This window comes from Mobula hypostoma, unplaced genomic scaffold, assembly GCF_963921235.1.
Source record: "Mobula hypostoma unplaced genomic scaffold, sMobHyp1.1 scaffold_42, whole genome shotgun sequence".
NCBI classification, from domain to species: Eukaryota; Metazoa; Chordata; class Chondrichthyes; order Myliobatiformes; family Myliobatidae; genus Mobula; species Mobula hypostoma.
In genome coordinates this window covers 1-11263 of record NW_026948219.1, presented here as the reverse complement: position 1 = coordinate 11263, position 11263 = coordinate 1, and the positions used below count along the sequence as shown (strand labels likewise).

General features: G+C 46.7%; 1 pseudogene; it reads right to left on the bottom strand.

Annotated features, from left to right (window-relative positions):
• Positions 1-251: 251 nt before the first annotated feature.
• Positions 252-1690, bottom strand: LOC134341917 (probable G-protein coupled receptor 139; annotated as a pseudogene).
• Positions 1691-11263: the final 9573 nt, after the last annotated feature.

The window sequence follows — 11263 nt, the reverse complement described above, 5'->3', positions numbered from 1 at the left end:
CTGCAGTGTGGGAATCATAATCGAAAGGTGTGTAGCGGAGAAGAAGTGTTAATATGGTGAGAAAACAACTGAAAGCAACATAGTTTTAATCATTGGTAGGAGGCGCTTTCTGGAGCTTCGGGTGCCAGTTCCCGTGCCGCGGCTCTGGAGAGCTTAATACCAATTCTGTTCTTTCAGCTGCTACGTTATCCGATGCCCGCCGGTTCTGTAGTGTCAAAGTGGAAAACGCTCCCACCGGCTTTGAAAATAACTTACATATTTTGTTTATTAATTCGTTGAATAATTGACGCGAGCGGATATTTCGCTGCGCTGATGAACTGCTCTCTGAACCTGGACTGAGTTACCCCATAAATAAACGTGTTTGTGCAGCAACTTAACATCATCAGCATCTCTCCAGAGTGTTGAAGAATGTATTCCGAATCGTTGTAATTATTTTGATCCAATACGGCAACTGTGTAATAAAGGAATTCGGCAAATTTTACCGACCACAGGATGACGAAGCTTCCGGAGATGGTGAGAAGTAAGATCACAGACCTCCTCCTGCTCTCCATCTCCGGGTCACTGCGGTTTTCCGCCTTGTTCTGACCTCTCAGCCCCTTACGGACGCGACTCGTCACTAAAATGTGCCTGACTGTCAGAGCGTTGAACAACAGTATTAACACGAACGGGAGTAATGGCATAAGAACGGTAGCGAGCCAGACATATCCCACCCAGCCGGGATGCGTATGGTAGCTCGGCTTTATAATACAGTCCCAGGGTATATTGTCAATCACTTTCACAGGACGATATCGAAAGAAGTAGGGCACATTTTTAAAACAGAACAGAGCGCCGGTTGTTGTCAGAACCACAGCTGCAGTTTTCCCGGTGCAATACTTTGTTTTCCGCTTCTGGCAACAGATGGCGACAAACCGATCAAATGTAAAAGTGACGGTGAACTAGACAGAACAGTCTGTGGCTGCCACTCCCAGAGTAGAGATCACACTGCACACGGGGGTGATGTCCAGGAAAGTCCCGGGGAAGTAATAATAACTGATCCGCCACAATATGACCTCAAAGATGATGGTCAGTAGATCGGCCGTTGCCATGGCCACCAGGTAACGAGTGGTGCACTTGGAGAGTCCGCACTTTCCCCGGGACAGGATCACAATCGCCACTAAATTCACTGGGGGAAAAACAAAACAAACAAAAAAAAAATGAGTGAAATACTGTATCGCAGCTCCGTGAGTCTCTGTGCAGAGATAAACGGAAAAGTTCCTCCTTGACCGTTCGTCACCCGCCCACATGGGCCCCAGTTTTCTCGCTTCTTTTAAATTCTGCATTACTCTAGGTTGGAGGGTTCCGTCGCACTATAGCAAGGAATGCAATCAGAAATAATTAACTAATGCATTAATTCATTAAAACTGGCGGCCATGAATCCACAAAAGGAAGCCATCTCCCCGATCTTCCTTTCTACACCTGTTATAACTGATGGTTTATTTTCAGCCGAGATCATGGAGCTTGAAAATGAACACAGTTTTGTCATCGTGTCTTCAGTGCACTCAACGATCCACCGACATCACAACACTGTTTGAACCAAAGAACGTGTACATAGAATAACAATTTTTAGTTATTCTATGTTCTTACCAGGAACACCAATAATGAAAATGATCATGTAATATACTTTTCTCACGCTGTAAAATGCTTCAAGCATTCTGTGTGAGATTCAGCCTGTCTGCCAGCTGCCCGCGATCTCGCTGAAGAAACTCTGAGCTGATGAATCTCCACGCTCATTCATTTATACTCGCTCCAGCACGCTGAATATTCAATACTACACAAGGCTGACGTGTCTTCCAACAGCTGGGGTAAAAATAAACATGATGTCATTCAACTAAAATCCCAATTGTGATAGCTTGACAAAGAATTGCAAAATCTCAAAGACGAAGAAGTGACGATTGGAGAATTCAGTGAATGTTGTGAAACACTCTCGGTCTTCCCTCCCGGTTCTGTGGTTGTTATTGTTGGTCATGTCCATTACAACCCTTCATAGACATTTTCATCATAGGCCTATGCTATGCTGCTATTGGGCTGCTCTGTTTCACACAAAATACTGGAGGATCTCGGCAATTCAGGAACATATTTGAAAAGAATAAAGTCGAAAGAATAATGTTCCGGGCCAAGTGCCTGCTTCAGGACTGACAAGGAAGGGGCAAGATGCCAGAATAAAACAAAATGGCTGTAGGGTGGACGGGAAACAGCTCGTTGGACGGGTAACAGGTGAAAATTACCATGAATTTTCCCATCACCCACCGCTGCTTTGGAAACGACTATCACCGTTCTTTCAATTAATAAGTCACGTCAATCCAATGTGAGCTGGAAGGTTTTTTAATGTATTTTTCGTAGACATGATTTGGGTTGCAAACATGGCGAACAACAATGGCGTCTTTTATTGATTGTTCGGTGTTAAGCCTGAGACACATTGGGTATGCAGTAGAAATGAAAAAACTAACGAAGGCTGGAAGACTTGTTGAAACACAGACAGTACTTTGGAGTCCAGTATTGCTATTAACTAATAATATTTATTAGCAACTACTCAATACAGTAATATAAATGTAGATAAATCAAACAGGTTAGTAATGATTATATATAAGTAAATAAATCAGTAAGTGCGGAAATATATGTGAAAAACCGAGCTTCGTTAAGTCTTGGGGTAAAAATATACAGTCTTACGATGATGAGTAAAGTTCAGTTCAGTTCATTTCGTGGTGTTGAGTTGAGGAGTGATGGAGAGAGAGGCGGGGGAGAGAGCTTTGAGTCTTCAGTTGAGCTGACACCGTCGATCTTCTCGTTGTCCTCCGAAATCCTTCAAAAGTCACCGACAAAGGGGACCGGTTTTCGGTGTGGAAATATCAACTCAGGCAAGGGTGGACACATGGACCACACCCCACCGGTCACTCCATTTTCTCATTGCAAGAGCGACTGATCGATCCTCCAAAAACCCACTTTTCCTGAGGGCACAACAAAGCTCATTCAGTGTCCAAAACATGCGTCTTAGGTCTATATCATCTGACCTCCTATTTATCTTACCGTACTGGGTACCCCTGTCATTCAAATAACTCCTCCTTCCCTTCTCTGTGTAAGAAATGTACAAGCAGGCGAATGTTCTTGAGAAGTATAAACACGCTGCCAAAAAAATCATAACATCGATTGTCCATCAAATAACGCCGCCCTCAGTCACCATAGTAACTTACAAGCTGTTTCGGTGTTGCCTCTCTCCAACTCTGCAGAAATCCAAAAGGTAGTCAGTTTTCTCTCGTGCCTTAAAGTGACAGTCGAAACGTTAGTCTTCGTCTCTTTCTCTCTTTCTTTCTTTTTCTCTCTCTTTTCAAAACAACATGTCGGTGTTAAATGCCTCTCTCTCTCTTTTCAAAAGCACAGTTCATAGGGGTAATCGAGCACGGTTCATAGGGGTAATTCAGAACCCCGTCACATTGGTGTGAAATGAGAACAACACTGAAACAAGACGAGTGTGAACAGAGTGGATGGGAATACAGCTGACTGAAAGCAAAGGACCTGCATGGGTGTTATGGGAAAAGGAACATAAACACATTAATGATATGCATTGTTGTGGACAGATTTCCCTATGAACAACTGAAATAAATTCGCATCTGAAAAAAAAAACGGAGAGTTACAAGCTATGGGAATGCAGAAAGAAAACAGTGTCTTAATGTGTTGATGAAACATCAAGCCACAACGGAACACCCACAAAATACCGGAGGAACTCAACAGGGCAGGTAGCATCCATGGAAAATAACACAGTTTAAGTTTCGGGCCGAAACCCCTCAGCAGGACTGTAAAAAAATGATGAGGAGTAGAGTTAACATATGGGGGGGGGGAGTGGGGGAAGGGAACGAGAAACACAATGTGATAGGTGAAACCGGGAGGGGGAGGGGCGAAGTAAAGTGCTGGGAAGTTGATTCGTGAAAGAGATGCAGAGCTGGGGAAGTGGCGGGGGCGGGGGGGAGGCGGCGCGTTCCAATAGCAGAAGGCAGACCGCCATGGAAGAAAGTAAAACGGGGAAGGAGTGGGATATTTATGTTCATGGGGTGCGGGTGGGGAGGAATGGGGAGAGAGTAGATTGGACATAGCGGAGAAAGAGGTGAGAGAGCGCGGAAGAGAGCGGCGCAGAGCAATGGATGTGGAGCAGGGAGGGGAATGGTGATAGAGAGGGGGAGTGTGGGAGAAAGAATCTGATGAAGGAAGGGAGTAGACAGGGGATGAGGGTGTAGGGAGTAAAAATAGGTGGCGAGTTGGAGAGAAGTTGGGAGACGAATGTGAGAAAGATGGGGAGAAAGCGGGAAGAGAGTCTGGAGAGAGATTTGGGTGGAAAGAGATGGTGAAAGGTGTAGAGATGGGAGAAAGAGGGGATGATGATGGAGGACAGTAGGCTGAGTATGGTTTTAGTCATCTTTGCTCACTTTCTTCTGCTTTTCTCCTTCTCCACTCTGCTGCCCACGTTCTGACCTCTCCCGCTTCTCACACACCTCCCTCTCGCCCTGAAGCCCATGGTGCTGATCCACACTAACAAGCCTACACCCCCAGAACTCGCATCCAACTTCTCCAACAAAACCGCCCCGATCCTGTCATCGATGGGCCCCGCTCCAGGTACAGATGAAGTCGGGCCGAACGGCCTGAGAAGGGTTGCAAAAGAACGGGCGGGTCCCACACGGATTAGTAGATGAGCACAGATTCGGGTGTCTCGGCAGATTTAGGGTCGCACACGTATAGTGGTGTTGCATGTGGATTCGGGATATCGGTGTAATTTGGACATATTTTGGGTATCTGCAGAATTCGAGGTAGGAGGAAGCTCGAAGCTGTTTCATTGAAGCAACTATTTTGTGAGCATTCTGAAATGATTCTTGCTCAGGAATAATCCAGTGTGAATGAGGAAGTGTCCGAGGTGAAATTGGGGCAGAGAATGGTTTGGTTTCATGTCGATTTGGAGGAGCATACGCTTTAAGCTGTCTGTGGATATGGGTGTGCACGCTGATGTGAGGGAAGTTTTCGGATATGGAGGTGCGCACAGACCTGCGGGGGGTTGAACTTATTATTGGTGCACACGGATGTGGGGATGCGCACGGTGTTTGGGTTGCACCGTAATTTAGAGCTGCGCGAAGATTTAGGGATAAGTATTCGAAATAGGCAGTACACGCAGATTTAGGGATGTGCACGGAGGTCAGGGTGTTGTGTCGAATGTTTTGGTCTTTGCACTGGGTGCGCCCGGTCAGACTCTGGAGGTTTGGGTACCTTTATTTTAAGATATGAACCACTTCTTCCCATAGACCAAGAAACCCCAAAATATCCCATTGATTCCCCCTAGATAGGTATTCTAGGTACGTTGATTTATTTCTCGACGGTTAAATTATGAGATAATATATTCACACTGAAGACCATTCTCACCCGCGGCGACCCCACACATAAATGATAACGTAGGCCTTTGAGGGCCTATTCCCTCTCAACATATTATTCCACAACACACTTATGATTTGTTTGAGTATCGTTAATCTTCAAAGGGAAAGATCTCATCATCCATTTGGCAAACCATATTTCCACCTTGAGAAGGTAGCAGGATCCAATATCCGTCTTCAGTGCTTCCCTTCATCCCAGCTGTCTGTAACTGACCTAGGGAATCGCATGTTTTTTTTTCCTCCTGGCGTCGAACTCAATAAATCGTGCCATCCAATGTTCCATACTCCTGCCAGACTTTCTTTTCAATCCAACAGAAATATAGAGAAATTTATCTCCTGCTGTCAGACCTTTAAAAGTCTAGCCTGAATCAACCTTTCTCAATTATCATTTGCAAGCTCCCATCTCCGCTCTCGGAATTTGTCTTGTGGCAAAATTGAACCTGAAACTGTAGATTTCAATAGCTGTAGATTTTCCCCCGTAAGACTCGGAGAATCTCAATGGAAAAATGAACACATTTCAAAGAACACATTTCAATGAACACATTTCAACCTCAAGCTCTCTCTCTCTCTCTCTCTCTCTCTCTCTCTCTCTCTCTCTCTCTCTCCACCCCCCCCCCCACCCCACTTCCTTCTCGTTCTGTTTTAATCTCGGAAAAACAGTCCAAAGCAATGGGTTTCCATATATTGGCCCTCACTGACGCTCCCTAATTCCAAGTACTAACACTGAAGGATCTTTTGTTCAAAGTGTTTAATTTACAATGAGCGGACCTCACTAGATGTCATTTTGCCTCATTTTGCACGTTGTTAAAAATTCCGCACTACATCTACCCTCGACTGTCTACCTTTTATATAGTTAAGAAAGATTTTAGTATCTTCTTTGATATTAGTCGCCAGCGTCCTTTCATAATTCATCTGCAGTATTTTATTTTTAGTGTACATGCTCATCTTTCTGTCTGTTAATATGGACTTCATTTACTGGAAAGTTTCTTTCGCCATTGATATTCTGTATTTGACACCTGTGTTACTTGTTATTTGGCTGCCAAGATATCTGAATTTGTTGACTTGTTTGATGTTTGGATTTCCGATCTTGGACACGTTTCCTGATATGTAACCACTAAGTTTTTATGCTCCTCGCAATGAGGCCTTGTGAGGATTTTAATCTTGCGCTGATTTAACTGTGGCTCCATATGAGCATAAGACCATAAGGTACAGAAGCAGAAGCAGGCCATTCGGCCCAACTAGTCTGCCCCACCATTTAATCATATGCTGATTCAGTATTTCCGGTCATCCCCACTCATCCGTCTTGTCCCCATACCCCTTGATGACCTGGCTATGTCACAATGGGGGGGGGGGGCGCATTGGGAGCAAGGGTGGACCCAAATGCAAGACACATCTTGTGAGGTTACTTAGATTTAGTTTATTGGTCGATACCAGGAGAGCTGGGCAGGAGCAGGAATAGCGAACTGGACAAGGACTGAGGACTACGACTAGGCTGGGACCAAGGGTCTGGGCTAGGACTCGGAATCGGATCCCAGAACGAGAGGCGACATGAAGAGGCTACGGTATGGACTCCGAGCCCGAGACTGGGCAAGGACCCAGTACCTGGGTCTTGCCTCGGGCTTGGACCCCAGAACCAGGCATGGACATGACATGGGCTGGGGAGAGGAGGAACATGGAAAACACAGAGCCTCGGTCTCGGAAGAGCAGGTACATGGAACCATGGACACATACGCAGAACAGAGTCGGGACCCCTTCTTGGGTACAGGACATAGGGCCGGGACTCACACACAGAACACAGAGGCGGGACCCCTCCTTGGGTACAGGACATAAGGACGGGACTCACGCACAGAACAGAGAGCCGGGACCCCTCCTTGGGTACAGGACATAGGGCCGGGACTTACCTTCTCCACATCAAGGTGGGACAGGTCCATCTGTTGGGTAACGGCAGGACGGCCAGACTTACCCAACAGAGGCAAAGACGACAAGACATGTCCCCCCGCCCCCCCCTCCCCGCAGGGCAACGGCAAGACGGCCTGGCTTACCCTATGGAGGCGAGGACAAGACAAGACATAACCCCCCGCGGGGCAACAGCAAGACGGTCTAACTTACCCCACGGAGGCGAGGACAAGACAAGACAAACACCAACGAACAGCAGACAGTTCCTAACTAGCTCCGGCGATAGAACTACATCGAGGTGTAGGCGAGGGCTACAGACGAGGGCTAGAGGCGAGAGGGTCAGAGAAGGGATTCAAACAGGGGGGTAGGACAGGGATCACTGACCGCCAGGACCAGGACTTGACTCGGTACTTGGATGCGGCCAGGGACAGGACTTGACTCGGTACTTGGATGCTGCCAGGGACAGGATTGACTCGGTACTTGGATGCCGCCAGGGACAGGATTGACTCGGTACTTGGATGCCGCCAGGGACAGGATTGACTCGGTACTTGGATGCTGCCAGGGACAGGATTGACTCGGTACTTGGATGCCGCCATGGACAGGACTTGACTCGGTACTTGGATGCCGCCAGGGACAGGATTGACTCGGTACTTGGATGCCGCCAGGGACAGGACTTGACTCGGAACTTGGATGCTGCCAGGGACAGGATTGACTCGGTACTTGGATGCCGCCAGGAACAGGACTTGACTCGGAACTTGGATGCCGCCGGGATTGGGACTTGACTCGGAACTAGGATGCCGCCGGGATTGGGACTTGACTCGGTACTTGGATGCCGCCGGGATTGGGACTTGACTCGGTACTTGGATGCCGCCAGGATTGGGACTTGACTCGGAACTAGGATGTCGCCAGGGCCAGGACTTGACTCGGAATTAAGATGTTGCCAGGGCCGGGACTTGACTCGGAACTTAGAACAGTAGACAGCAGTTCTTGATTCCCCCGGCGGGTTAACTGACGGACCCACCTCGGTGAGGAAACTGTAGGCTCGCTTTGACAGGGTTGCTCCAGCGAGGAAAGGCGAATTACCGGCACTCGCTTCGAGCGGTGACCAGGCTTGCTCCGGTCAGATGACATTGGCAATCCGTAGCTTTAGTGACTTTGCAGACGCTCCCGCGCCGAACAGCTGCAAGCCGGAGACTATAAACTACCGGTTCGGCCGAGAGTAAATTGCCTCTAATCACCAAGGCCGAGGGACACGGGAAAACAGGGAACCAAAGGGAAACAGGCAGTCAACGGTCCGTATCGTAACATAAACAAAGTAAATTTAAAGAGACCCCGATCCGGAAGATGACAGGTTAATCAAGAGAATATCTATCTCCCACTTAAAAACCCGAACGACTTGGCAACAAATTCCACAGATTTACCGCACTCTCACTACGGTAACGTCTCCGCATCTCGGTTCTAAATGGGTGTCCTTCAATCCTGAAGTCGTGCCCTCTTGTCCTAGACTCCCCTACAATGGGAACTAACTTTGCCATATCTAATCTTTTCAGGCCTTTTAACATCCGGAAAGTTTCTCTGAGATACCCCCTCCCCCCATTCTCCTGAACTCCAGGGAATAAGACCATAAGACCATAAGACAAAGGAGCAGAAGTAGGCCATTCGGCCCATCCAGTCTGCTCCTCCATTTTATCATGAGCTGATCCATTTCATCCTATTTAGTCCCACTGCCCCGCCTTCTCACCATAATCTTTGATGCCCTGGCTGCTCAGATACCTATCAATCTCTGCCTTAAATACACCCAATGCCTTGGCCTCCACTGCTGCCTGTGGCACCAAATTCCATAGATTCACCACCCTCTGACTAAACAAAAAATTCCGCATTTCTGTTCTGAATGGGCGCCCTTCAATCCTTAAGTCATGCCCTCTCGTACTAGACTCCCGCATGATGGGAAACAACTTTGTCACATTCACTCTGTCCATGCCTTTCAGCATTCGAAATGTTTCTATGAGGTCTCCCCTCATTCTTCTAAACTCCAACGAATACAGTCCAAGAGTGGAAAAACGTTCCTCATATGTTAACCCTCTCATTCCCGGAATCATTCTAGTGAATCTTCTCTGTACCCTCTCCAACGTTAGCGCATCCTTTCTTAAATAAGGAGAGCAAAACTGCCCACAGTACTCCAAAGTGAGGTCTCACCAGTGCCTTATAGAGCCTCAACATTACATCCCTGCTTCTGTACTCCATTCCTCTAGAAATGAATGCCAACATTGCATTCGCCTTCTTCACTACTGACTCAACCTGGAGGTTAACTTTAAGGGTATCCTGTACGAGGACTCCGAAGTCCCGTCGCATCTCAGAACTTTGATTTTGTTCCCCATTTAAATAATAGTCTGCCCGTTTATTTTTTCTGCCAAAGTGCACAACCATACACTTTCCAATATTGTACTTCATGTGCCACTTCTCTGCCCATTCTTCCAATCTATCCAAGTCTCTCTGCAGACCCTCCGTTTCCTCAGCACTACCATCTATTTTCGTATCGTCAGCGAACTTAGCCACAAAGCCATCTATTCCATAATCCAAATTGTTGATGTACAATGTAAAAAGAAGCTGCCCCAACACGGACCCCTGTGGAGCACCACTGGTAACCGGCAGCCAACCAGAATAGGATCCCTTTATTCCCACTCTCTGTTTCCTGCCAATCAGCCAATGCTCTGTCCACGTATGTAACTTTCCCGTAATTCCATGGGCTCTTATCTTGTTAAGTAGCCTCATGTGTGGCACCTTGTCAAAGGCCTTCTGAAAATCCAAATATACAACATCCACTGCATCTCCCTTGTCTAGCCTACTGGTAATTTCCTCAAAAAATTGTAATAAGTTTGTCAGGCAGGATTTTCCTTTAAGGAATCCGTGCTGAGTTCTGCCTATCTTGTCATATGCCTCCAGGTACTCTGTAACCTCATCCTTGATAATCGACTCCAACAACTTCCCAACCACCGATGTCAAGTTAACAGGTCTATAATTTCCTTTTTGCTTCCTTACCCCCTTCTTAAATAGCGGAGTGACATTTGCAATCTTCCAGTCTTCCGGAACCATGCCAGAATCTATCGACTTTTGAAAGATCATCGCTAATGCCTCCCCAATCTCCACAACTACTTCCTTCAGAACACGAGGGTGCATTCCATCTGGTCCAGGAGATTTATCGACCTTTAGCCTATTCAGCTTCCTGAGTATTTTCTCTGTCGTAATTGTGACTGCGCACACTTCTCTTCCCTGCCACCCTTGAGTGTCCGGTATTCTGCTGATGTCTTCCTCAGTGAAGACTGATGCAAAATACTCATTCAGTTCCTCTGCCATCTCCTTATGTCCCATTACAATTTCTCCAGCATCATTTTCCATCGGTCCTATATCTACTCTCACCTGTCTTTTACTCTTTATATACTTGAAAAAGCTTTTAGTATCCTCTTTGATATTATTTGCTAGCTTCCTTTCGTAGTTAATCTTTTCTCTCTTAATGACCTTCTTGGTTTCCTTTTGTAAGGTTTTAAAAACTTCCCAATCCTCTGTCTTCCAACTGAATTTTTGCTTCCTTGTATGCCCTCTCCTTTGCTTCAACTTTGGCTTTGACTTCTCTTGTCAACCACGGTCACATCCTTTTTCCACTCGAAGATTTCTTCTTTTTTGGAATATACCTGTCTTGCACATTCCTCATTTCTTGCACAAAACTCAGGCCCAGCTACTGCTGCTCTGCTGTCTTTCCCGCCAGTGTCCCCTTCCAGTCAACTTTGTGCCAGTTCCTCTCTCATGCCACTGTAAATTTCCTTTACACCACTGAAACACCGACACATCAGATTTCAGCTTCTCTTTTTCTAATTTCACAGTGAACTCAATCCTGTTATGATCACTGCTTCCTAAGGGTTCCTTCA